This window comes from Notamacropus eugenii, chromosome 6, assembly GCF_028372415.1.
Source record: "Notamacropus eugenii isolate mMacEug1 chromosome 6, mMacEug1.pri_v2, whole genome shotgun sequence".
NCBI classification, from domain to species: domain Eukaryota; kingdom Metazoa; phylum Chordata; class Mammalia; order Diprotodontia; family Macropodidae; genus Notamacropus; species Notamacropus eugenii.
This window is the reverse complement of record NC_092877.1, coordinates 7,639,792-7,664,201: the sequence shown is the minus strand read 5'-3', so window position 1 is coordinate 7,664,201 and position 24,410 is coordinate 7,639,792. Positions and strand designations below refer to the sequence as shown.

Sequence of the window (24,410 nt, the reverse complement as noted above, 5' to 3'; positions counted from 1 at the left end):
CAGACTATTTTTTTAATGAGTTGTTAAACAGTTCCTTTATTTTAGTGCCTATTGACTTTTATTTTACACACAATTCAAACACAATTGATTTCCTGACCTACAGTAGACTAAAAGCAGCAAATGAGAAGATTGTGTGAACAGAGTGTTAGAGTTGGAGGTTTAGAAAATTTTCCATTTCAAATGATTAGCGTGAAAAATATTTTGGCATTTAAAAAGTAAAGTTTTAGATATCTGAAAATTTCTTTTATATAGAACCCCTCATTTTCTTACAATCCTAACGAAGGGGATATTACTATATTCAAAAAGATTTTGGAACAGTTGGGTGTCATTTCCTTCCTCTTTCCAGTCAGGCAACTAGGGCACTGTATTTGGTGTCAGGAAGACCATAGTTTAAATCCTGCCTCAGACATATATTAGCTGTGTTACCCTGGTTAAGTCACTTAACCTCTTAGCCTTAGTTTTCTTCATCTGTGAAGTGTGGATAATAATAGCACCTGCTTTTCAGTGTTATGAGGATCAAATGAAATGTTTATAAAATGCTTTACAAAATTTAGACAGCCAAATAAATATTATCTCTTCCCTTCCTATCCTTCCATTCTTTCTCTGCCTTCTCATCATGAGAGTTTTATCCAGCACTAGAAAAACCTTGGCACTCCCTTGGAATGAAACATGATCTCAGAGAGGGGTCATTGTGCCGCCTCCATCCTGTCCCATGAGAATGACGGGTTAGAATTCTGGGTCTACAAAAGCCCTATGATGGAAGGCCTCCTCTTCCTAGCTTAGTAGGGCTCTTTTCAGAGTGTGTGTCTATTGGGGAATAGGGAGAACGTGACCTTAGGGCTTTCTCTCTGCTTTCATCTAGTGAAATCACGAATGATCACTTACAGAGACTGAAAGAGTCTGTTGTCTGGACTATATTATTCATTATTTTCTCTGGGCATCAGAGAAGGCCTTAAATAAAATTGGGCAATTTATCCATTTAGCCTTCCTCTTTGCTCAGCTTCTCCTTCTGGCTGGTACCAAGGACCATTATTTTCACTATATACTGAGGGGAAAGGATCTAAAACTCATTCACACTAAGGTTTAAATAATTGATAATGGCTTGAAATAAACATTTTAGCAGATTTCCAAACCTTACACAAAAGGGATTCAATATCCAACCTGTTGATGAGCTTTAGCCAGTGACCTGTAGGTCTACCAGACCCAATGGAGTCCTATTACGGGCTGGGAATTCATCTTAATTATCTGTATCTCCGTGAAGCACATAACAGTGTTATACAATAGGCACCTAATAAATTGTGTTTGAATGAATCAAACAAGGAAGCAAGCATTTATTAGGCATCAAATATATGCCAGATACTGTTCATTAATTCTGCTAAAACATAAGTCTTGCCTTTCTGGCTACTGTTACTTCCCATATTTGTAGATTTTGAGATCGAAGGGACCTTAGAGACCATCTAGGAACCATTCATCTCTTTATTTGCCAACCTCTCCATTATAAGCATTGTTCTATTAATGATTTTTCTTGCCCTAGTGATGAAAAAACAGATATCTAGGTTTAATAATGCTAATTTAATACTAATAATAATGTTTATAAATAGAGGCCAGAAGAGGCTACTAGTCTCTTCCAGGACTGTGAGTCTATCTCTTTGAAAGACATTCCACTTAAGTTCCAATTTTTCAAGATACCTTGGACAGCTCTTGGCTCGTTCATTTCTTTGTGTTAAGAGGTTGATACTTTGCTGACCCATTTTGAGATATGACCAAAAGAACTAATTCCCAGTAATCTGGAAAATATGAAAATACAAAAATCAAATATGCCACATTATCTCTCTTCCTTTTGTCTCAATATTGATATTGAGGTTGGGAAGGGGAGAATTAACATTTTTTCATTTTAAATATTTCATATTAAATATTTGAAATAAGTTAACACCTTTCTCGTTTCAAATAAAATATTTCATTTTAAATAATTTTAAATTCAAATATTCATTTTTATTTTAAAAAATTGAGACTCAGAATGGAGAAGTGACTGCTTAAGATGACACAGCAGCAAGAAAGGAATTCCATTTCCCAGTCTTTCTCTCTTTACAGATTGAATTTAATTATGAGCATAGTCTAATGGTCTAATGTCTACAACCTTTGCAACTATTCCGTTCTTTTGTCATCTTTGCCAATTTTCTGGGTGTGAGGTGAAATCTCAGAGCTGTCTTGATTTGCATTTCTCTTTATTAGTAGGGATTTGGAACTTTTTTATGAGCTTTTTAATAGTTTTGCAAACATTTTTAAAAGAATTATTTATTCATAGTCTGTGACTAGTTCACTGTTGGGAGATAACTTTTGGTTTTCTACATTTCATTTAGTTTTCTAAATTTCTCAGGTAGCAAACCTTCATAAGAGATATGGAATACAAACTTTTTTCCCCATTTGACCTCATCTATTGAAATAACCATGTAGTATTAGATGTTTCTGTTTTTATCATGTTTAATTATATAACACTGTTTTCTTAATATTGAACCATCCTTGAATCTTTCATATAAATCCAACTAGATCATCATTTATTGGGTTGTTTTTTGATAATTTGCTGCAATTTCCAGCTTTCATTCAAATGCAAAGCACAATTTTTTTAAAAAAATGGTAAAATATCCATTATGCTCATGAATTCTCTATTTTTATTGAGAATTTTATCCTGATCACACATTATAGGAAAAAAAATTTTCCTATCGAACACATTTTCACATTAATCATGTTGCATAGAAGAATTATAATGAAGTGGAGAAACCATGAGAGAGAGAGAACAAAATAAAACGAAACAGTCTGTTTTGCTCTGCATTCCAACTCCATAGTTCTTTCTCTGGATGTGGATGGAGTTTTCCATCAGGAGTCCTTTGGAACTGTTTTAGGTCCTTGTATTGCTGAGAAAGACTAAGTCTATCAAACTCAGTCAATTCACACTTTGCTTGTTTCTGTGAGCAATGTTCTCCTGGTTCTGCTCATTTCACTCACCATCAGTTCCTATAAGTCTTTCCAGGATTTTCTGAAGTTCGCCTCTTCATCATTTCTTATAGCAAAATAGTATTCTGTTATGTTCATATACTACAACTTACTCAGTCATTCCCCGGTTGATGGACTGGCCACCACAAAAAGAGCTACTATAAATATTTTTGTACATGTGGGTGGGAGATTTGTTTTAAGATGTGAAGAATTATTTCCATTCTGGCTTGAGACCAGAAAACAGAAATACTGCCAAAGCCATATGAACCTATGGATCATTCCCTAACCCTGTTGACTATAAAGGAGTTTTAGCCCAGACTAATGTTGGTGTTGTCATTTTTAAGCATAAAAACCAAAGAGCAGGTTTTAGGAATACAGAAGAAAATAGAAAAGAATAGATCTTACAAATAGAGAAGAAAAATTATTTTATTTTTTAAAAATGAAAATGTTTTCCTAACTGTACAGAAGAAACCAGACAGTTTCCAAGGCACAAGGAGTCATAACATCTGTATGACCCTTCATTTTGTAAATCATTTTCACATCTGTCCTGGAGAAACAGCATGGGATAGCAGAGTGTGGATTCTACTCCTGGTTTTGTCATTGACTTGCTGTGTCCAGTGTGAGTGAGTTGTCTCCCCTCTTCAGGTCTCAGTTTCCGCATATATACAAGAGGGCTAGACTCTATTGCCTGATCATATTATTAGGTGATCTTTGCACATAGTAGGCACTTAAATAAGTGCCTTTTCTTTCATTTACTTTGTTGAAATGAACTGAATTGATTCTCACAGTAAGCTCATGAAGATGGTAGCACTGGTAATATCTAAAAACAACTCATATTTACATTCATGTTACCTTTACAAAGCATTTGTAAGACAAGGAGTGCAGAACCAAGCACAGATCCCTGTGGCCCTCCACTGGAAACCTCCTTCCAAGTTAAAGGCCAATCATTAGTGATTACTTTTGGGGTCTGTCCATTCATCTAGTTCCAAATCCTCCAAACTCCACTATTGTCTATGACAGAAGTGTCAGGCACAAGACCCATGCAGCCCTGACCTATTCCCTATGGCCCCAAGCCAGATTAAAACATAATTGGAAAATATTTATCAAAAGAAATGAAAATAGAATAAAACATTTTAAAACTTAATCAATATGTGATCCACAGGAATCCTTATATATGGATTAGTGGCCCTATTTCTACTTGCTTGGACCACTGGTCCAAGCCATATCTCTCTATCTTGTCCACCAGAATGGCATTTGAATATTTTTCCCAATTGCTTGGCTAAGATGTAGGCAAACTGTATATATAGCATATCCCTGATTGACTAATCTAACAACCTTGTTAAAAAAAAAAAAATGATCTAATCTCATATGATTTGTTAACAACTAAGCCCCTCTGCCCCCTCATGATCACTGCTTCCCTTTAAAGATATTCATTCCCTGTCCTTTCATAGTACAATATAATTTTTTCCCTAGCTATTGACCTGTTCTTGCAGACATATTTTCACCCCTTTGTAAGTCAGAACAACATTTCTTGTCCTGTGTTTCCTCTCTTTTTTTACAATCTGTGAAAGATAACTAATAATTAACCATTCCATGCTTTTTCTATTGGAGTGTCTGTGAAGCCCGCCATTGGGGTCAGGATGAGGAGAGCAGTGTTCCTTACTCTATACTTTCAATCAAAGGGCTGAATTTATTTGCAAAGTCTAATCATGCTTTCTACTTGGCTGAGCATGATTCACACATGAGAGATGCTTTGAGATCTTGAATTGATCCAAAGAGCCCCATTTGTTTTTTTCTTTTTCTTTTTTTACTTAATTAACTAATTAATTTTTAGATTCCAACATTCATTTCCACAGAATTTTGAGTTCCAATTTTTCTCTTCATCTCTCCCCTCCCCATAATACCTTGCATTCTGATTATCCTTTCCTTCAATGTACCCTCCCTTCTGTCAGACTCCACCCTTCCCTTATCCCCATCTTCTCTTTTTTCTTGTAGGGCAAGATAAATTTCTTTAACCCATTACCTGTATTTTTTATTTCCCAGTTATATGCAATAATAATTCACAACATTTGTTTCTAATACTTTGAATTCCAACTTCTTTCCTTCCCTCCCTCTCCATCCATCCCCACTGAGAAGGCAAGCAATTCAATACCAGCTATATATGTGTTGTTTTGCAAAAAACTTCCATAAAAATCATGTTGTGTAAAACTAACTATATTGACCTCTATCCTACCCTGTCCCCTCTTTTTTATCCTCTCAGTTGACTTTGTCCCTTCCCAAAAGTGTTTACTTCTAGTTACTCCTTTCTCCCATTTGCCCTCCCTTCTATCATCCCCCTCACCCCACTTGTCCCCTCCTACCCTACTTTCCTGTAGTGTAAGATAGATTTTCATACCAAATTTAGTGAGCGTGTTATTCCCTCCTTAAGCCATATGTGAAGAGAGTAAGCTTGACTTTTCCCCTCTCATCTTCTCCCTTTTCTCCTCCAACAGGATTTTTCTTATCTCCTTTATGAGTTATAGTCTGCCCCATTCCATTTCTCCCTTTCTCCTCCCAGTATTTTCCTCCCTCACCCCTTAATTTTTATTTTATTATTTTTTCACATTTTATTATTTTTATAACAAATATTATTATTTATTATTTTATTAATTTTATATCATCTCTTCTGATTCAACTCAACCTGTACTCTGTGTGTGTATGTGTGTTTGTGTGTGTCTATGTGTCTGTGTCTAATCCCTCCACCTACTCAAATACTGAGAAAAGTCTCAAGAGTTACAAATATTATCTTTCCATGTAGGAATTTAAACAGTTCAGCTTTAGAAAGTCTTTTGTGTTTTCTCTTTCCTGTTTACCTTTTCATGCTTCTCTTGATTCCTGTGTTTGAAAGTCAAATTTTCTATTCAGCTCTGGTCTTTTCATCATGAATGTTTGAAAGTCCTCTATATTGTTGAATGACCATGTATTCCCTTGAAGTATTATACTCAGTTTTTCTGGGTAGGTGATTCGTGGTTTTAATCCCAGTTCCTTTGACTTCTGGAATATCCTATTCCAAGACCTTTGATCCCTTAATGTAGAAGCTGCCAGATTCTGTGTTATCCTGATTGCATTTCCACAATACTTGAATATTTTCTCCTTGACCTGGGAACTCTGAAATTTGGCCACAATATTCCTAGCAGTTTCTCTTTTTGGATCTCTTTTAGGAGATAATCAGTGGATTCTTTCAATATTTATTTTACCCTCTGGTTCTAGAATATCAGGGCAGTTTTCCTTGATAATTTCATGGAAGATAATGTCTAGGCTCTTTTTCTGATCATGGCTTTCAGGTAGTCCCATAATTTTTAAATTGTCTCTCCTGGATCTATTTTTCAGGTCAGTTGTTTTTCCAATGAGATGTTTCACATTATCATCTATTTTTTCAAACTTTTGGTTTTGTTTTCTAACTGCTTGGTTTATCTCATAGTCATTAGCTTCCTTGAACTAGATTCTCTCTTTTAAAGAATTATTTTCTTCAGTGAACTTTTGAACCTTCTTTTCCATTTGGCTAATTCTGCTTTTTAAAGTCTCCTTCTCCTCATTGGCTTTTTGGACCTCTTTTTCCAATTGAGTTAGCCTCTTTTTCAAGCTGTTATTTTCCTCAGCATTTTTTTGGTTCTCCTTTAGCAGGCTGCTAACACACTTTTCAAGCTCTTCTATGACATGAGTCCATTGCATATTCATTTTGGGGGTACTGGAGGCAGAGGCCTTAACTTTCTCTGACAGTATGCCTTGTTCTTCCTTATTTGAAAGGATGGAAGGAGACACCTGTTCACCAAGAAAGTAACCTTCTATAGTCTTATTTTTTTCCCTTTTTGGGCATTTCCCCAGCCAGTTACTTGACTTCTGAATCCTTTGTCAAGAGGAGGGTCCTAGTGTTTCTTCTCTCCCTAGTACAAGACTGAAATTCAAATCAGCTGCTCAATTCCCCCTGGGCCTTTGGGTGGGGGCAGGGCCACCACTGAGGGCTGAGGTTCAGATCAGTTGCTCAATTCCACCAGAAGCTTTAAGCTGAGCTGTCTCGACAATGGACCCAGGCTGCTTCCTCTGCCACTGTAGCTTCCCACTTCCCACTGCTGCCACCTCCTGGGGCTAGTGCTAGGGGAACCTCATTCTCCTCTCTCCCAGCTGGGAAAGCCCTCCCACACTGACCTTTGGAGCTTTCTTTGTCACTTGTGGGTTGAAGAATGTGGGACCCTCTCTGCTGGGAATTCTGCCCCGGAAGTCTGTTCAGGTCCTGTTCTTCCCAGTGCCACACAGCCAGGGCTGAGGTCTGCTCTGCTCAGAATCCCACAAGATAGACCTATCCTGTCGGCCTTCCAGGTTACCCTTGGCTGGAAACCTCTTTCACTCTGTTGTTCTGTGGCTTCTGCTTGTCTAGAATTCATTGAGAGTCATTTTTCACAGGTATTTTGTGGGCTGTGGGGGAAGCACTAGAATATATGCATCTTTCTACTCTGCCATCTTGGCTCCACCCCCCAAAGTGGCCCATTTGTAATGTTATCATTGATAAAACCTAGAATCATAAGATCATAGAGTTAGGAGGAGCCTTAGAGGTCAGACAATCCCACTCCTAATTTAATAGATAAGGAGAATGAGTCTAGAAGAGGTGAAGCAATTTGCTCTAGACTCTACAGGCTGTAAATGGCAAAGGCCTCTCTTAAATCTGGCAAGTATTGTTAAAGTCACAAGTAAAAGTAATTTGTTATCATCTTGTAACCCCCTTTCCCCATCCTCTTGGCTTCCAGTCATTATTGTCACCTGGGGCCTGACACAATGCTTAGCACATCATAGGCCCTTGATAAATTTGTTGATTGATTGATCAACAAATTCAAAGAAAATATTTCTTGCCTTCCAAGGGAGATCCAGGAAATTCACCTTTATTCAGCTGGTCTCTTCTTTGGTACCATGTTTGCAGTTGATTATATACAAAAATAATGTCAAAAACATCCAATATCTGGAGAAAGAGTTTGATCTTAAGAAGTCTTCCATGCTATGCTACATCCCATAGAGAAAACTTTCATTTGTCTCCTGGGTAAACAATTGAGGAAAGCTGATATGGAGTGTCCTTGTGTCATTGCCTTTTAAATGGACACTCCACCTCCTTTCTATCTCACTGTGACTCCAGGGCTGATGGCATTTAATTCAGGTCTGAGATTTGGTGGCAAGGGATCAAGTAAGGGGTGTACTTTCCAGATGACTTCAATATTTGAAGGGCAGGAAATAAGACCTCAAAATGAAGGTATCTTCCATAAGAGTCTGTTCCCCAATCCTAAGAATCCACCTTTGCCAAGGATTCTTTACTCTTTATTTAAGTAGTTCATTATTGCTCTTGTGTTCTTGCATCACCTACACTTCCCCCTGTGTGCCTCATCTACCCCCTCCCCAACAGCCATGCCTTTATAACAAAGACTAAAAAAGAGAAATAAGTCAACAAAACAAAATGATGCATTGAAAAAGTTTAATATTACTTACAAAAAATTTACAATACAAATACAATATGTATTTACAATACAATTTAAAATTAATTACAATTATTTACAATATATTTACAATTAATATTATTTCTGACACCCATAGGTCTCCACCTTCTTCACAGAGATAGGGGCAAGTGGAGAGGTATCTTTTCATCTCTTATTTGGAACCTTGTGTGATCATGAAAGATTTGCAACATTCAGTTTTCAGCTGTTTCATTGTTGTTCTCTCCATTGACCTTATCGCACTCATTGTGTGTGTTATCTCCCTGGTCTTCTTACTTTACACCAGTCCATAGACTTTTCTGTCCTTCTTTGGATTTATCGTGTTTGTCATTTCTTACAGAAGAGTGATCTTCCATTATGTTCATGTATCACCATTTGTTTGCCTCTTCCTCAATCATTGGGCTCCTACCTGATTTCCAATTCTTTGCTACCATAATGAGTGATACTATAAATATTATGGTGTAAAGAGAGACTCTTTCCTTTTTGTCAATGACTTATTTGAGGCATGTGCCCAAAAGAGGAATCTGTGAGTCTAAGGGTATGAAGTTTAATCATCATATTTGCATAATTCTAAATTACTTTCTAAAATGTTATATCAATTCACAGCTTCCCTAAAAAGGCATTTCCATAGCTTCTATAATATTAACTATTCCATTCTTTTGTCATCCATGTCAATTTTCTGGGTGTGAGGTGAAACCTCAGAATTGGTTTTATTTGTGTTTCTCTTTGTTAGTAGTGATTTGGAGCTTTTTTCATAAGCTTGTTAATAATTTGCAAATCTTTTAGTTCTTGATTAGTTCACTATAGGAGAATATGAGAATGTGATAAGACTTAGTCTGAAAGGGCCAGGGTCTCACATTGCATTCTGGGTCATCTCCAGTCATCTTGACTAATATCAGGCCACTGGACCCAAATGGCTCAGGAGAAGAAAGTGAGATTGGTGACCTTGCACAAGCCTCCCTCACTTAAATCAAAGTCAATTGCAAGTCATGTCATCATCTTGATGTCATGGTCCTCTTTGAGAAAGAAGGACAAACGCAAAAACAATAGGGGAATAGCTTTTGGTTTTCTATATTTCATTTAGTTTTTTAAGTAGCTTAGACAGCAAACCCTCAGAAGAGATATTGAATACAAAGATTTTTTTTTATTTGACCTCATCTATTGAAATAGCATGTGGTATTAGATGTTTTTGTTTTTAACATGTTTAATTATATGCATTGTTTTCCTAATACTAAATCATCCTTCCAACTTTGGTATAAATCCAACAACATCATTATTTATTATTTTTTAAAATAATTTTCTGCAATCTTTTTGCTGGGGTTTTATTTTAAAATTTTGAATTATTACTCATTAATTATATTGAGCTCTAGTTTTCTTTACTTTCCTCTTCCTTTATAACAACATTTATCTCACTGAAGGAGTCTGATAAAAAATAAAACCTTTTAAATTTTTGAGAACAATTTATGTAACATAAGCATTAATTATTCCTTTTTAAATGTATAGAATTCTTTTGTAAATCCATCTCAATCCAGGGTGGTTTTCCCCCTTGGTATTTACTTTATAGCTAATTCTATTTCCTTTTCTGAGACTGGATAACTTAAGATTTCTATTAGGTATTTTATTAGATGGATGTTTTGTATTTTAAAGAAATCTCTTTGTGTTCTCAGTTTTGTTAACATATAACTGTGTTATGTAATAATCTGACAACTCTTCTAATTTTTTCTGGTTTTGTTGCAATTTCTTATTTATTTTTTGTTTTAATAATTTGTTTTTTTCTTTTCTTTATTTTTAATCAAGTGGAATAAAAGTTAATCAGTTTTATTAGTCTTTTCAAAGAATCAGTTTTTAATTCTGTTTATCACTTCCATATTCTTTTTTGGTTTCCAATTTCTCTATTCCTCAAATTTTCAAGATTATTCTTTTCATTTATTTTTGAGTAGTTTATTTTATTGCTTTTTAATATTTAAAAATACATATTTGGTCCAATAATCCTCCTCTTGTATATTTTTTCAGTGTATGTTTTAAGAACATAATTTCTCTTTTGAGGATTGCTTTAGCTATATCCCATAAATTTATCATTATCATTATTTTTCATATGGTTACTAATTGTTTATATGATTTGTTTCTTAGCACTCTCATTTTTTAGGATTTTAGGATTTTAAAAATTATGTCTCCTTTTAGATCTGTGTCTTTTGTTTTGCTCCCTGAAATGATGGCTAGAGTCATTAGAGTCTGTAAAGTATGTGTTTAGTATTCATGCCCTTTAACATTTATTTACAATTCCTCTATGCCCTACTATGTGAATATTGAGGTAAAAATCTTACCTCTGACACTTAGTTTCTGTGTGACTAAGTCGCCTAACCTAGTACTGACAAACACATATATTCTTTAAGTGTTTTATAGAATTCTCTTCTAAATCCATCTAGATCAGATTTCACCACCACCATTGCTTGTTTGTTGTTTTTACAAAATGACATAAACCTCCAGCAGTTTATTCAGTGCTGTACAAGGTACCCCACAAGTCAGTGCAATTTTAAACTTTAATAACGTCAGAGATATAAATACCACAGAATTGCTAACAACCATGGAAAGGTTAATTATTTAACATTATAAGATGTTGACATATTTCTTATTAAAATTTAACATAACAACTATCTTGTACTATATACATCACTCTAGTTAATTCTTAAACTTTGTAAAAAGTTGTAAAAACTTTCATCAGCTGCTGCTCACTGACTAAAATAATTACATTTGTAATCCTAGCCTTATGATCTTGCAGTAAACAAGATTCAATGTACATGTGATATATATAATACTTCTGATATGACCCTACAAGGAAAAGTCTAATGGAGATAGCTCAGGTGAGGGAGGTAGCCAAGGAAGAGGCCCTCCTCTACCAAATTCACCAGTGTGACAAAATATCATCCAGAAAATGAAATTAAAATTATATTTTATTATTCAAAAACTGGATGAGTATAAAAGATACTTAAATATTGAAACTTCCAAATATATTTGTAAATTTGTAGTACTATGTTTCTGAAGTTATTAAAGCTTAAAACTGCTCTGAGGCTTTTGGGACATATTGCATTTTGCCTTTTGTTTTCTTACTGTTAGATTTTCCCAATTCTGCAAGAGAAATATTCTTATCTTCTACTATTATTGCACCACCCTCTTTTTTCTTGATTAATTTAAATGCTATTCTATTTTGATCCCATAAATTTAATGTTGATATCAGTTCATTGACCATGGTTTCTTTAAGTGTAGCATAATTTTCTTATCTGTTATCTTTATCTGTTTTGAGATTATGAATTTTAATTTTTGCTTTCTCTGATGGTATTTTTTAAACTCCTCACCTTTTTTATTCACAACTGGTGTTAAATTTTATTCCACCATTACATTTTAATTCTGTGTATATTTTTGCCATTTAGATGCCTTTTTTGCAAACAATTTTTGTTTTTTATTTTGCAGATTGTCAAGTTTTGTTTTCTTATGCATACTGCCACTCTTTTTCTTTTATTGCATTATTTAACCCATTTATATTTATGATTATAAATTATGTTAATGTTTTCCTCCATTTGTGTCTCCAGCATTGCTTTTTTTAAAAAGGAACTTTTTTGTTCCTATTCCTGCTTTAAATTAATACCCTGGCCCTACAGTTAGCTTTTTTTAGAAATTACTTTGATACAACCACAGGCTCTCTTTCCCCTCATCTTACTCCCCTTTCTGTTTGTCCATTGTTCATTCATTTAGAGGTTTATTTATCAATTTATTTTCCTTTCTCTTACTTAGTTATCAAATTCTTTCTCTCTTCTCTCCTTCCTTGTCTCTTTCAGTTAATTATTTATTTAAAAATCTGCCCTCTTCTGCTCCTCCCCAACTCCTTTTATTTGGTAGGTTTTTAAAAAAGTTTTCTCAATCTTATTCTAAGAATTTCTTTACCTTCTTCTCTCTATTAATTCTCTTCCCTTTCAGTCTATTCTGAACATTTGTTCTCTGATCCAAGGGTCATCTTTGTGTTTATTCCTTCTTTGATCTCTTTGTGGTCCTCATGGAGTGAAAGGAACCTTAGGACATAGAACATCAAAGTTGGAAAAGACGTTAGAGGCCATCTAAGTCCCATTCTCTTTTTATATATTTTTTAAATTTTTTTTTTAATTTTTTAATTTTATTTGTTTTCAGTGTTCTACAATCACTTTCATATATCTTAGATTTCTTCCCCTCCCTTCCTCTTCCTCTCTCCTACTTCCCCACTCCCTCCCTGAGACAGCATACAATTTTATATAGGTTCTACACATACATTCCTATTAAATACATTTTCATCTTAGTCATGTTGCACAGAAGAATAAAAATGAATGGTTGAAACCATAAAACAAAACAAAACGTAACACAAAAGAAAATGATCAGTTCATTCTGCCATTGAATTCCATAGTTCTTTCTCTGGATGTGGGAACCATTTGGCCTTAAGAGACCACCGGAAATTTTTTAAGTCTTTGCATTGCAATGAAATGCTAAGTCTACCCGAAAAATTCTTCACACACTGGGGTTGTTGCAGCATACAAATTTCTCCTGGTTCTGCTCCTTTCTCCCAGCATCATCAGTTCATATAAACCTTTCCAGGCCTCTCTGAAGTCTTCCTGTTCATCATTTCTTACAGCACAATAGTATTACATTTCATTAGTATACCATAATTTATTCAGCCATTTCCCAGTTGATGGGCATCCACTTGATTTCCAGGTTTTGGCCACCACAAAGAGTGCTGCTATCAATATTTTTGTACATGTGGGACCCTTTCCCATTTTTATGATCTCTTGGGGATACAGTCCTAGAAGTGATATTGCTAGATCAAAGGATATGCACATTTTTGTAGCCCTTTGGGCATAGTTGCAAATTGCTTTCCAGAATGGTTGGATCAGCTGACAGCTCCACCAACAATGAATTAGTGTTCCAACTCTCCCACATCTTCTCTCACATTTATCATCTTCCTGTTCTGTCATGTTAGTCAATCTGATAGATGTGATGTGGTGTCTCAGAGTTGTTTTGATTTCCATCTCTCTCATCAATTGTGATTTAGAGCATTTTTTCATATGACTATAGATAGCTTTCGTTTCTTCCTCTGAAAACTGCCTCCTTATATCCTTTGACCATTTGTCAGTTGGAGACTCTTTTTTTTTTTTAAATAAGGAACCTGAGATCCAGAGAGATGAAATGATTTGTCCATGGTTAAATAGATACTAAATGGAATCCCAGAGCAAAACTCTTTCCAATGTACCATTTAATTTTTTTGTGAACCTCAGTTTCCTCCCTCTCTGAAATGGGAATAAAAAATCCCTCAACTGCTCAATCCAGAGAGTTGTTATTAGATTCCAGTGCATTAGTATATATAAAGTTATTTATAAACTTTAAAGCCCCATGCAAGTTATTTCTAATTATCAAGAGGCATCTAGATGGTGTTGTGGGTAAGGGCACTGGACCTGGAGTTAGGAAGACTTGAGGTAAAATCTTACCTCTGACACTTGGTATCTGTATGACTAAGTCACCTAACCTCTGTCTGCCTCAGTTTCCTCATCTGTAAAATAAAGAAAATAATAGCACCTCCCTTATAGGGTAGGTTTGAAGGTTTTTGAGAATCAAATGTGATAATATTCATAAAGTGCTTTGCAAATCTTAAGGGTCATATAAATATTAGCTACTACTATCAATCAATCAACAAACATATATTAGGCACCTGCTAAATGCCAAGCATGCACTAAATGTTTGGGATGCAAAGACTAAAAATAATCTCTGCCCTCAGGAAGCTCACATTTAACATGTGCATATCTAAGTTTTTATAATATATATGTAAAATGTGTTGTTGTTGCAATGAGATTTTTTTTAATTTGAGGCTAAGTGGATTTAGCACTAACTCTCTGGTTACTCCCCCAGTTTGTACTCAGACTCATGGGTTAGGACTCCCAGAAGGCAGCTGCTACTCCCAGGGTCTAAGGCTACCTTGTGAGCCTGCATTTTTTTTAATGCTATTTTATTCTTAATTTATGGATTAAAAAAGTATTTCCCTAACAAAGTACAATAAAAACGATGATTCTACATGAAACAGCAAATCTATTATGCAAAACTTGCTTTTCTTTTCAAATTTACAACATATTAAACAAAAAATTACAATAAAAAATAATTTTTGAATTATCATGTTAATTTTTCCCCTCTTTTTCTTCCCCACCTCCTCCCCTCCTCTGCCCTAAACATGGCTACCATTAAACACAAATAGATATGTGTATGTATGTATGCATATACTTATATATGTAAAATTATTCTATGCATACTTCTATTTATCATTTCTTTCTCTGGATGCCGATAGTGTCTTTCTTCATATGCCCTTTATACTTAATTTGGGTATTTAATAGTCAAAATAACTTATAATAGTCAAAATAGCTTATTCGCTCAAAACTTATTCACTTAAAACAATACAGCTGTTATTTTATACAATGTTCTCTTGGTTCAGCTCATTTTATGCTTCATTATTTTATGCATGTCTTTCCATGTTTTTCTAAGATCACTGAGCTAATCATTTCTTATAGTACAATATCATTCCATCACAATCAGATACCAGAACTTGTTCAGCCATTCTCCAATTGATGGGCATTCCTTGCAACTTCCAGTTCTTTGACAGCACAAGAAAGGTGCTATATAAACATTTTGGAACCTATAGGCTCTTTTTTCTTTTTCCCTAATCATCTTTAGAAATAGACGTAGTAGTGGTATTTCTGGGTAAGAGGGTATAGGTAGTTTAATAACTTTTTGGACATAATTCCAGTTCACTCTCCAAAATGGTTGTATCAGTTCACAAGCCTACCAATAATGACTTAGTGTCCCAGTTTTTCCACATCCTCTCCAACATTTGTAGCTTTCCCTTTCAATCATTTTAGCCAATCTAGTAGGTGTAAAATGATATCTCAAGGTTGTTTTAATCTGTAATTTCTAATCAATAATGATTCAGGGCATTTTTTATATGACTAAAGATAGATTTGTTTTCTTTGAAAACTTCCTATCCATATCCTTTGACCACCTATCAATTGGGGAGTGACTTGTAGTTTTATAAATTTGACTCAGTTCTCTATATATTTGAGAAATACAGCCTTTATCAGAGACACTTGTTGCAAAAAAATTTTTCCCCAGTTTTCTGCTTTTCTTTTAATTTTGACTGTACTGGATTTGTTTGTGCAAAAACTTTTTAATTTTATATAATCAAAATTATCTATTTTACATTTTTTAAGGCTCTCTATATTTTCTTTGATTCTAAATTCTTCCTTTCTCCATGGATCTGACACACAAACTATTCCATGCTCTCCTCATTTGCTTATGATATCATCCTTTATGTGTAGATCAGGAATCCATTTTGACCTTATCATAGTATATGGTGTAAAATGTTGGTCTGTACATAGTTTCTACCATACTGTTTTCCCATTTCCCCAGCAGTTTTTGTCAAATAATAAGTTTTTGTTCCAAAAGTTTGGATCTTTGAGTTTATCGTATACTAGATTACTATCATCATTTACTGCAATGTAATATGCACCTAATCTATTCTTCTGACCCACCACTCTATCTACCAGTTTGTTTTGATAATTACTGCTTAATAGTAAAGTTTGAGATCTATGGCTAAACCATTCTTTCACTTTTTTCCGTTGATTTCCTTGATATCCTTGACCTTTTTTTTTTTCAGGTGAATTTTATTATTTTTTTCTAGCTCTATAAAATAATTTTTGGTAGTTTGATTGTTGTGGTACTAAATAAGTAAAATCAGCTTAGATAGAATTGTCATTTTTATTATATTGGCCCAGCCTGCTGCATCTCCCTTTTATTTTTAATCAAATTGAACACAAGTTTATTAATTTATTAGTCTTTTCCAATAACCAGTTTTTATTTTTGTGTGTCACTTCCATATTCTTTTTGGTTTCTAATTTATCTGTTCCTCAAATTTTCAAGATTTCTTCTTTGTGCTTATTTTTGGTTAGTTTGGCTTGTTTGGGGTTGGTTTTTTTTTTGCTTTTTAATTTTTAAGAATACATATTTATTTCACTAATCCTCAGCAATCCCAGAAAACGCTTCAAACAGAAGGTGGAGGTTGAGATGAATTCCAAGAGGCAGAGGTGAGGAAAAAGTAAATTCCATGCATGGAGGACAGCCAGTGCTGAAGGAGAGAGAACTGGAAGGTTGTGTATGAGGAACAAGAAGTAGATCAGCGTGACTGTGCTATACAGTGCGTGCAGGCGAGTAAAGTGATTGCTGTTACAGTCAAACCAGGAGGGCCAGGGTGAAGCTTGAGAGGGTAATGAAAGCCTTGCTAGGTAATTGACCACAAAGGATCCATTGTGGATTTAATTGTAGTGAAAGGGAACTGACAAAAAATAAAATAGATTCCCGTTGGCTTACAGGTTGGAAACTCACTAGTAAAGGTCTTCTCTGACCAGCCTTTCCTTTCTCTAAATTGTAATTGAGCTTTTTTTCCCCAAGAGGAGCCATGTTCAGGAAGGAGAGAAAGAAATTGGGCTTAATTTTGAACTCCAACATCTTAGTAAAAGCTGCTGATAGAGGAGCTGGGAGCCAAAGGAGTATATACCCAAACTTTCCTGTGTGTATGTGTGTGTGTGTGTGTGTGTGTGTGTGTGTGTGTGTATGTGTGCGTGTGGGTGTATGTATGTGTGTGTGTAAGTATGTGTGTGTGTGTGTATGTAGAAAAGGTGTTATTTGAACTTTGATGAATTTATGGACTTTCTTTTTATTTTTTAAAATCCTGAATTTAATCACCAAAATAAAAATTATAGAAGACAAAAGGATATTGTTTATGAAACTATGAATCTCTCATACTGCTTGCTTTAAAAAAAATAAATTCCATACACTTTCAAAATTGCCCTGCTTTTCTATGCTTCCTTCTGTACACACTTTTGTGTTTTTCTGTCCCGATTAGAAAAATGATGCAATGACCATCTTTTTTTGACATCACTAAAGTCTCTCTTCCCCTATTAATAAAAACCAAGAAAGGAAAAACCCCTTGTAACTACTAAGTATAATCAAGCAAAAAAAAAAAAAAAAACCATCCAGCAGCTATGTCCAAAAATGAATGTCTCTTTTTTGCACTCTGGGTCGGTCACCTCTCTTTCAGGAGGTGAGAAGCATGCTTATTCATAGGTCCCCTGGAAATATAGCTGGTCATCATATTGATCAGAGTTCTTAATTCTTTCAGAACTTTTTTGTTTTGTTTTACAATATTGTTAGCTTTCAATAATTTGCCCTCCTGATTCTTCTGACTTTACTTAACGTCATACTACGCAGGACTCTCTGAAATCATCTTTTTAATAATTTCTTACAATGAAATAATATTCACTTGCATTCATATACCATGTTTTGTTCAGCTATTCAATTGTTAATGGGCACCTCTCTGGGGTTTCAATTTATTTTCTTTTTTCCTTTATTATCTCTTCTTCAGGATCAGAAACTGTTTTGTATGTGGCTGTTTCCTCTCTCTCTAGTATTAAACTTCTTCTTACCCTAACATCTTGCCTCTAACTCCACTTGTTTCCCTGTTGAGGCTGACATTTTCTACCCTAAACTGTGTGTTTATGTATACTCAACCTTCCTCCATCTGATTCAGATAAGATTGAGGTTCATCTGATGCCTGCTTCCCCAACCCCTTCCTCCATATTTGTATTCTCTCCTCACACAATCCGATTATGAGCAATAACTTCTTGCCCTGGCTTCTTCATTTCTATACTAGTGTATTCCTTTTACCCTCCCTTCTCTTTCTCTTTTAAAATCCTTGGAACAGAATTGGTCCACCCCAAGAATATCCATTTCTGTTTTCAAACTCCCTTAATACCCTTTGAAGACATTAAGCTTCTGAAAGGACATTTGTTTCTTCTTCTCATATTAAAATGTTAGCACTGCATCATCATATAGCCCCTTCCAGTTCAAATAAATTTGTCTTTTTAGGTTTTCCTTAACTCATATCTGTATTTCAGAGTTCCTACTCACTGCTCATCTCTTCATCAGAAATTCTTCAAAATCCTTTATTCTATTTACTATTTTTCCCTTTAGGATTATACACAAATTTTCAGAGTAATTCTTGGTTTTAAGTTATATCATTCGGTTTTTAAAATATTGCATTACAAGATCTCTTCCCATTTTTAGCAGAAGATGCCAGGTCTTATGTGATCATGACTATAGTTCCTTGGTACTTGAGCTGCTTCTTTCTGGTTGCTTGCAATGTTCTTTTTACCTCTGATTTGGGAGTTCTGTATTTTGGTGATGACATTCCCAGAGCTTTTCCTTTTAGGGTTTGTTACAGGAGTGATTGATACATTTCTTTCTGTCTTCACTTTGTCCTAGATATAGGCAATTTTCTCTTATGATTTCTTGAAATATAGTATTTAGGGTTAAATATTTTTTAAAAATTCTTTTTTTAAAAATTTTTTTTGAAAAAGGACATTTTTATGTACACAATAGAACATATGAGAGGATTCAATATAAAAGAAATAACTTTCAGTTTCAAGAAAACCTATGTAATAAATACCACACATTGTTTTCAAAGTCACCCAACTTTTCTGTGCTTCTTTCTAGGTTTTCTTTTGTTCTTTGCTGGGTACTTTTTATCTTATTTTTTCCCTCTTTCCCACCCCCCCCACCCCTGTTTACAGAAGGGTCCAATTAAATGCAAATATATATACATATCTATAAGCATACATGCATATGTATATACACATATACATATAAGTAAGACCATACTATACATATTTCTATTTGTCAGTTCTTTTTCTAGAGGTGAATAACATCTTCCTTCACAGGTCCAAGTCTTTCCATGTTGTTCTAAGTCAACCAGATCATCATTTCTTATATCACAGTAGTATCCCATCACAATCTTATACCATAGCTTGTTTAGTCATTCCCCAATTAAAGGACATCTATGATTTTAATCAATCTGATAAGTGTAAGATGCTGTCTCAGAGTTGTTTTTATTTTCACTTTTCTAATCAATAATGATTTAAAGTATTTTTTATACGATTATATGTAGTTTTGATTTCTTCATAAAAATCTGCCTGTTCATATCCCTTGACTCTTTATCAATTGTGGTATGACTTATATTCTTATAAATTTTGTGAAGTTCTTGATATATTTTAAGAAATGAGACCTTCTTCTGAGAGATTGTCTATGAAAGTTTCCCCCCCCCCCCCCCCAGTTTTCTGCCTTCTTTCCAATTGTGGCTCCTTTGGTTTTATTTATACAACAATTTTAAAATTTAAAATAGTAATAATTATCCATTTTATACCTCAAAAATGCTCTCTGTTTCTTGTTTCTTCATGTTATTCTCCTCTCCATGAGTGTGATAAATAATATGTTCTGTGTTTTAATTTTGTTATATTTCTATTTATATCTAGGTCATGTATCCATTTTGACCTTATCTTGGCATATGGTTTAATATATTGGCCTATGCCCAATTCCTGCCAATTTTTAAATCATTTTTAAATGAAATCTACTAATTCTTAAATTTTTCTCTCCTTAATTTTTTTCCAGGTTAGACATTTTTGATATAAAGTATCTTATATTTTCTTTTTTTTCAATCTTTTGATTTTACTTTAATTTTTTTTTTTTTTTTTTTTGCTGTCCCAAGGAATCATTGATTTCTGTTTGATCTAGTCTAGTTTTCAGAGTGACCATTACTTTGGTAAGAATTACCTATATCTTTTTAAAAACTATTCTTCTCCCAATTCTTTCCTCTGGAGCTTTTATTTGATTTTTAATGTCTTGCTTCATTTCTAAGAATTCATATCACTCCTGTGGAAAGTGCATTTTTTTCCTTGCAATTGTCATAGAGTTACTCTGATCTTCTTTTGAAGGATCCCTAGATCTACACTAATTTCTTTGAATAGTAGATTGTGCTTTCTTTAGGTTACTCATCTTTCCAGCTTTATTCACATTTCCCCCACACTTCATAGTGTTTAATTGTTTCCAATTACATGTAAAAATAGTTTTTGACATTCATTTTTACAAGATCTTGAGTTCCAAATTATTTTCTCCTTGCCTCCACTCCCCCCCCCATACAGCATGCAATCTGATATAGGCTTTACATGTACAATTATATTAAACATATTTCCACATTAGTCATGTTGTGAAAAAAGAATCATAACAAAAGGGGAAAAAAATCACAAGAAATAAAATAAATATGATCTGCATTTAAATTCCATAGTACTTTCTCTGAATGTGGATAGCCTTTTCCATCATGAGACCCTTGAAATTGTCTTAGATTATTGTATTGCTGAGAACTAAGCCTGTCAAAGCTGGTCATTGTTACAATGTTGCTGTTGCTGTATACAATGTTGCTGTTACTGTGTACAATGTTCTCCTGGTTCTGCTCATTTCACTCAGCTTCAGTTCATGTAAGTCTTTCCAGATTTTTCTGAAATCTGCCTGCTCATCATTCCTTATGAAACAATAATATTCCATTACATTCACATACCACAACTTGTTCAACCATTCCCCAATTGATGGACATCCCTTTAATTTCCAATTCTTTACCACTACAAAGAGCTGCTAAAAATATTTTTTGTACACATCAGTCCTTTTCCCTTTTTTTAATGATCTCTTTGGGATACAGACCTAGTATTGATATTTCTGGATCAAAGGGTATGCACAGTTTTATAGCCCTTTGAGTATAGTTCCAAATTGCTCTCCAGAATAGTTGGATCGGTTCACAACTCCACCAGCAATGCATTAGTGTTCCAATTTTTCCACATCTTCTCCAACATTTATCATTTTCCTTTTTTTGTCATGTTAGCCAATCTGATAGGCATGAGGTGGTACTTTAGAATAGTTTTAATTTTCATTTCTCTAATCAATAGTGATTTAGAGTATTTTTTCATATGACTATAGTTATCAGCTTTATTTCCTAAACTGAGGCTTTTTGGTAGGGTCAGGCTCTGATCCTTGCTGTTCTTTTGGGTGGAGTAGTTAGCCCTGCTTGGTTTCCCTCTAATTCACATGGGTTCCTGCTGCTCTGACCTCTACCTCCAGTGGTTAAGTGCCCCTAAGTCTTTGAAGTTCAGATTACTGGATATGTAGGGCTCTCTGGCATCTCATGACTAAGTGCTAGGGGCCTTAGAATTGCTAGGTACTTGAGCTGTTCCAGTCTGAACATAATCATGCCCATGGACTTCCAAAGTCCCTTCTATAGTTTCTAATCACCTTGGTGATTTCTGACCACCCTGGGATTTTCTTGGGGGAATCTCTTTTCCTTTTCCTACCTCCAGACACATACATGCAACATGTGTCTCTGACTCATCTCTGTTCATCCTGGGAGGCTGCTGTCTTGTTTGCCTGAACTGGCACAGACTTTGCTAACAGTGTCTTTTCCTGTTGTCTGCGTCTTCTAGCTAATTTTTTGTGCAGTACTGGAATAGACAGCTAATTACTGTGGTTTCTCATTAGTTTTATTGATTGTTATCTGATTTCACAGAATTTCAGCTTTTTGTTGAAATATATTTGAGGAATCTAAGTGCTATGTTCAGGTGCCAGTCTTGATTGGAATTTTTTGCCTTCCCTTTAGAATGAATTCTTGAAGGATTTGGTCCAGGAATCACTAACAGCTTAGAGGAAGAGTTTCTTAGGTGACTCAATGGAATGAAAAGAAAATTCCTAATCTAAGAAATGGATCCAAGCTCCTGTTTCTTCATTTGTGCCTAGAATATGATAGCTCTCACATGATCTCACTGCCATATCTCAAGGACCAGTCTGTGTCTAATGCTTTGAGAACTCTGGAGGGAAGGTTCTCACGGAGGGCAGACATCATGAGATTTTTCTGAGGCTATTGAGCAACTCTGCCAGTAAGTCATCAAATTAATTTCAGTCACTATCTTCCTGCATTTGAAACTCAGAGGTGAAAGGTTGTGTATGCCAACCCCTAGGTTATTCAGCCCCCCTCATGAAGATGGTTAGCAGGCTAGTGGGATGCTTCAGCTGAGCCCATGATTCTGGCAGAGAATTTCAGTGCCTATTCCACAAAGACCTACTCATGTCCTAAAGCCTTCCCTCCATAGTGATGACAAAAACAGCCACCAGGGGTAAGCAGTGCCCTGGGTCAACAATCATAATCACTGATACTTCTATAGTGCTTTAAGTTTGCAAGGCACTGTACATAGAAGATTTCATTTGATCAGCTCAGTACTACAAGATACTTCCAATACTCCTTGTGCTACAGGATTTTTTATTCTTTTGCTGTTTTACAGATAATAAAACTAAGGATCCAAGATGATGAGTGACTTTTCCTATGACCACACGGCTAGTAGGTATGTTGTAAGCACAGTTCTTCCTGATTCCAAAGGCAACTCTACAAAACTCTACATGCAGTCCTAGAAAGAGTTAACTTCCTGAGTTTCTGTCTCCTAGGGACTGAGCCAAAAACTGAGAAAAACATGACTCATGAGTGCAATGGTAAAAATGAATCTATTTGTAAATTTGAAATAAAACCCACAATATACATTTGAGCCTTTAGAATGAAGTTTGAAGAGCTTGTGTTCCTGACCCTAAACTCTAGCTTACCCCATCTCTCTGGTTTTGATAGTTAAAGAGTATATTAGAAAACCTGTGGAGCCAAGCTTGATTTCAAATCAGGTCCTGGGAATCTTCCATTGTAACCTGAGATCCCTCAGTGGTTACCTGGGGTTCTTTTGTTGTACCTTGGGACTTTTCAATTGTTTTCTAATCACCATCTTTGTTTTCTTTTTGAAGAAACTTCCTGCTGAAGAAAGAACCCTGAAAGAAAGTCTACCTATGCACAGCAAGACTTCCAGGGAGTTTTCCTTCAAGATGAATAGAACTATCATGGTTTTAATGGGTTATTTAATATTTTAATTTTTGATTCATACTTTCCCACCTGAAAACCTTTGTTCATTTTGGGAGAAATTATCCTTTGGGGTCATTATTCAAAAAAAAATTCATTACATTGAGTGAAGAAATGGTCATTCCTTAGAGTCTTAGTTTATTTCATTAGGAATTCTCTGAGGAAGTGCCTAATAATGTCCAATTTGTTTCTAAAACAAAAAAGAAGAGATCATTTTGTGTTGAGTACATACAATACATCCTCCAGTTGATACGTTACTCAAATAAAAGTGTGATATGATATAAAGAGTGCAGGATTAGGAGTTGGAAGTCCTGGGTTAAAATCCCAGGTCAGTACTTAATACCTGTCTGACTTTGGCTAACAGAGTCGCTTAATCTTTGGGGGCCCCAGTTTTTTCATGTAAAATGAGGGGGTGGACTAGGTCTTCTCTGAGGTCCCTTCCAGCTCTAGAACTCTGACCTTAAAACTGAAACCAAATTACTATTGATTTCCCCAAATATCATTGTCCACTAAGACAGTATTGCTGTCAGGAAGACTTCAGTTAAGAAGTACCTCTGATGCATACTAGTTATTTATACATGACTATGGGCAAATCAGTTAACATTTTGGTGCCCACAGGCAGCTCTCTAATACTATAAATTATTGGTAATATTGTTGGTAAAATTGTAGATCTGGACCAAAGAGTAACAATAAAAAGCCATGGGCCATTAGATGGTGGAAAAAGCACTGGATTGTCATCAGAAGACCTGGACTCAAGTGTAGATGTTGTTACTTAATGCTTGTGTGATCATAGGAAGCAATGTTTCAGGGCCTCAGTTTCGTCATATGTAAAATGAGGAGATTGATCTATAGGATCTCTGAAATGCCTCTCCCCTGAACGAGTCCAAATTCAGAGTCTGATTTCTTCTCCACTATGTTCTTATGCACCCAAGGTCTCTTCTAGCTCAGTTCAGTATTCGATGGTCAGTTTTCTCCATTTTTAAATGAGGGACTGAACTAGACGAGTCCTATGGTCCCTTTCAGCT

General features: G+C 35.0%; 1 long non-coding RNA gene across 1 annotated transcript in view; it reads left to right on the top strand.

Moving 5' to 3' along the window:
• Positions 1-24,095, top strand: part of LOC140510084 (uncharacterized) — an 84,477-nt gene extending 60,382 nt beyond the window's left edge. The window contains exons 3-4 of the long non-coding RNA XR_011969085.1: positions 22,772-22,831; positions 23,274-24,095. This is a non-coding gene — a long non-coding RNA (uncharacterized lncRNA). The remainder of the gene's footprint in view (positions 1-22,771; positions 22,832-23,273) is intronic.
• Positions 24,096-24,410: the final 315 nt, after the last annotated feature.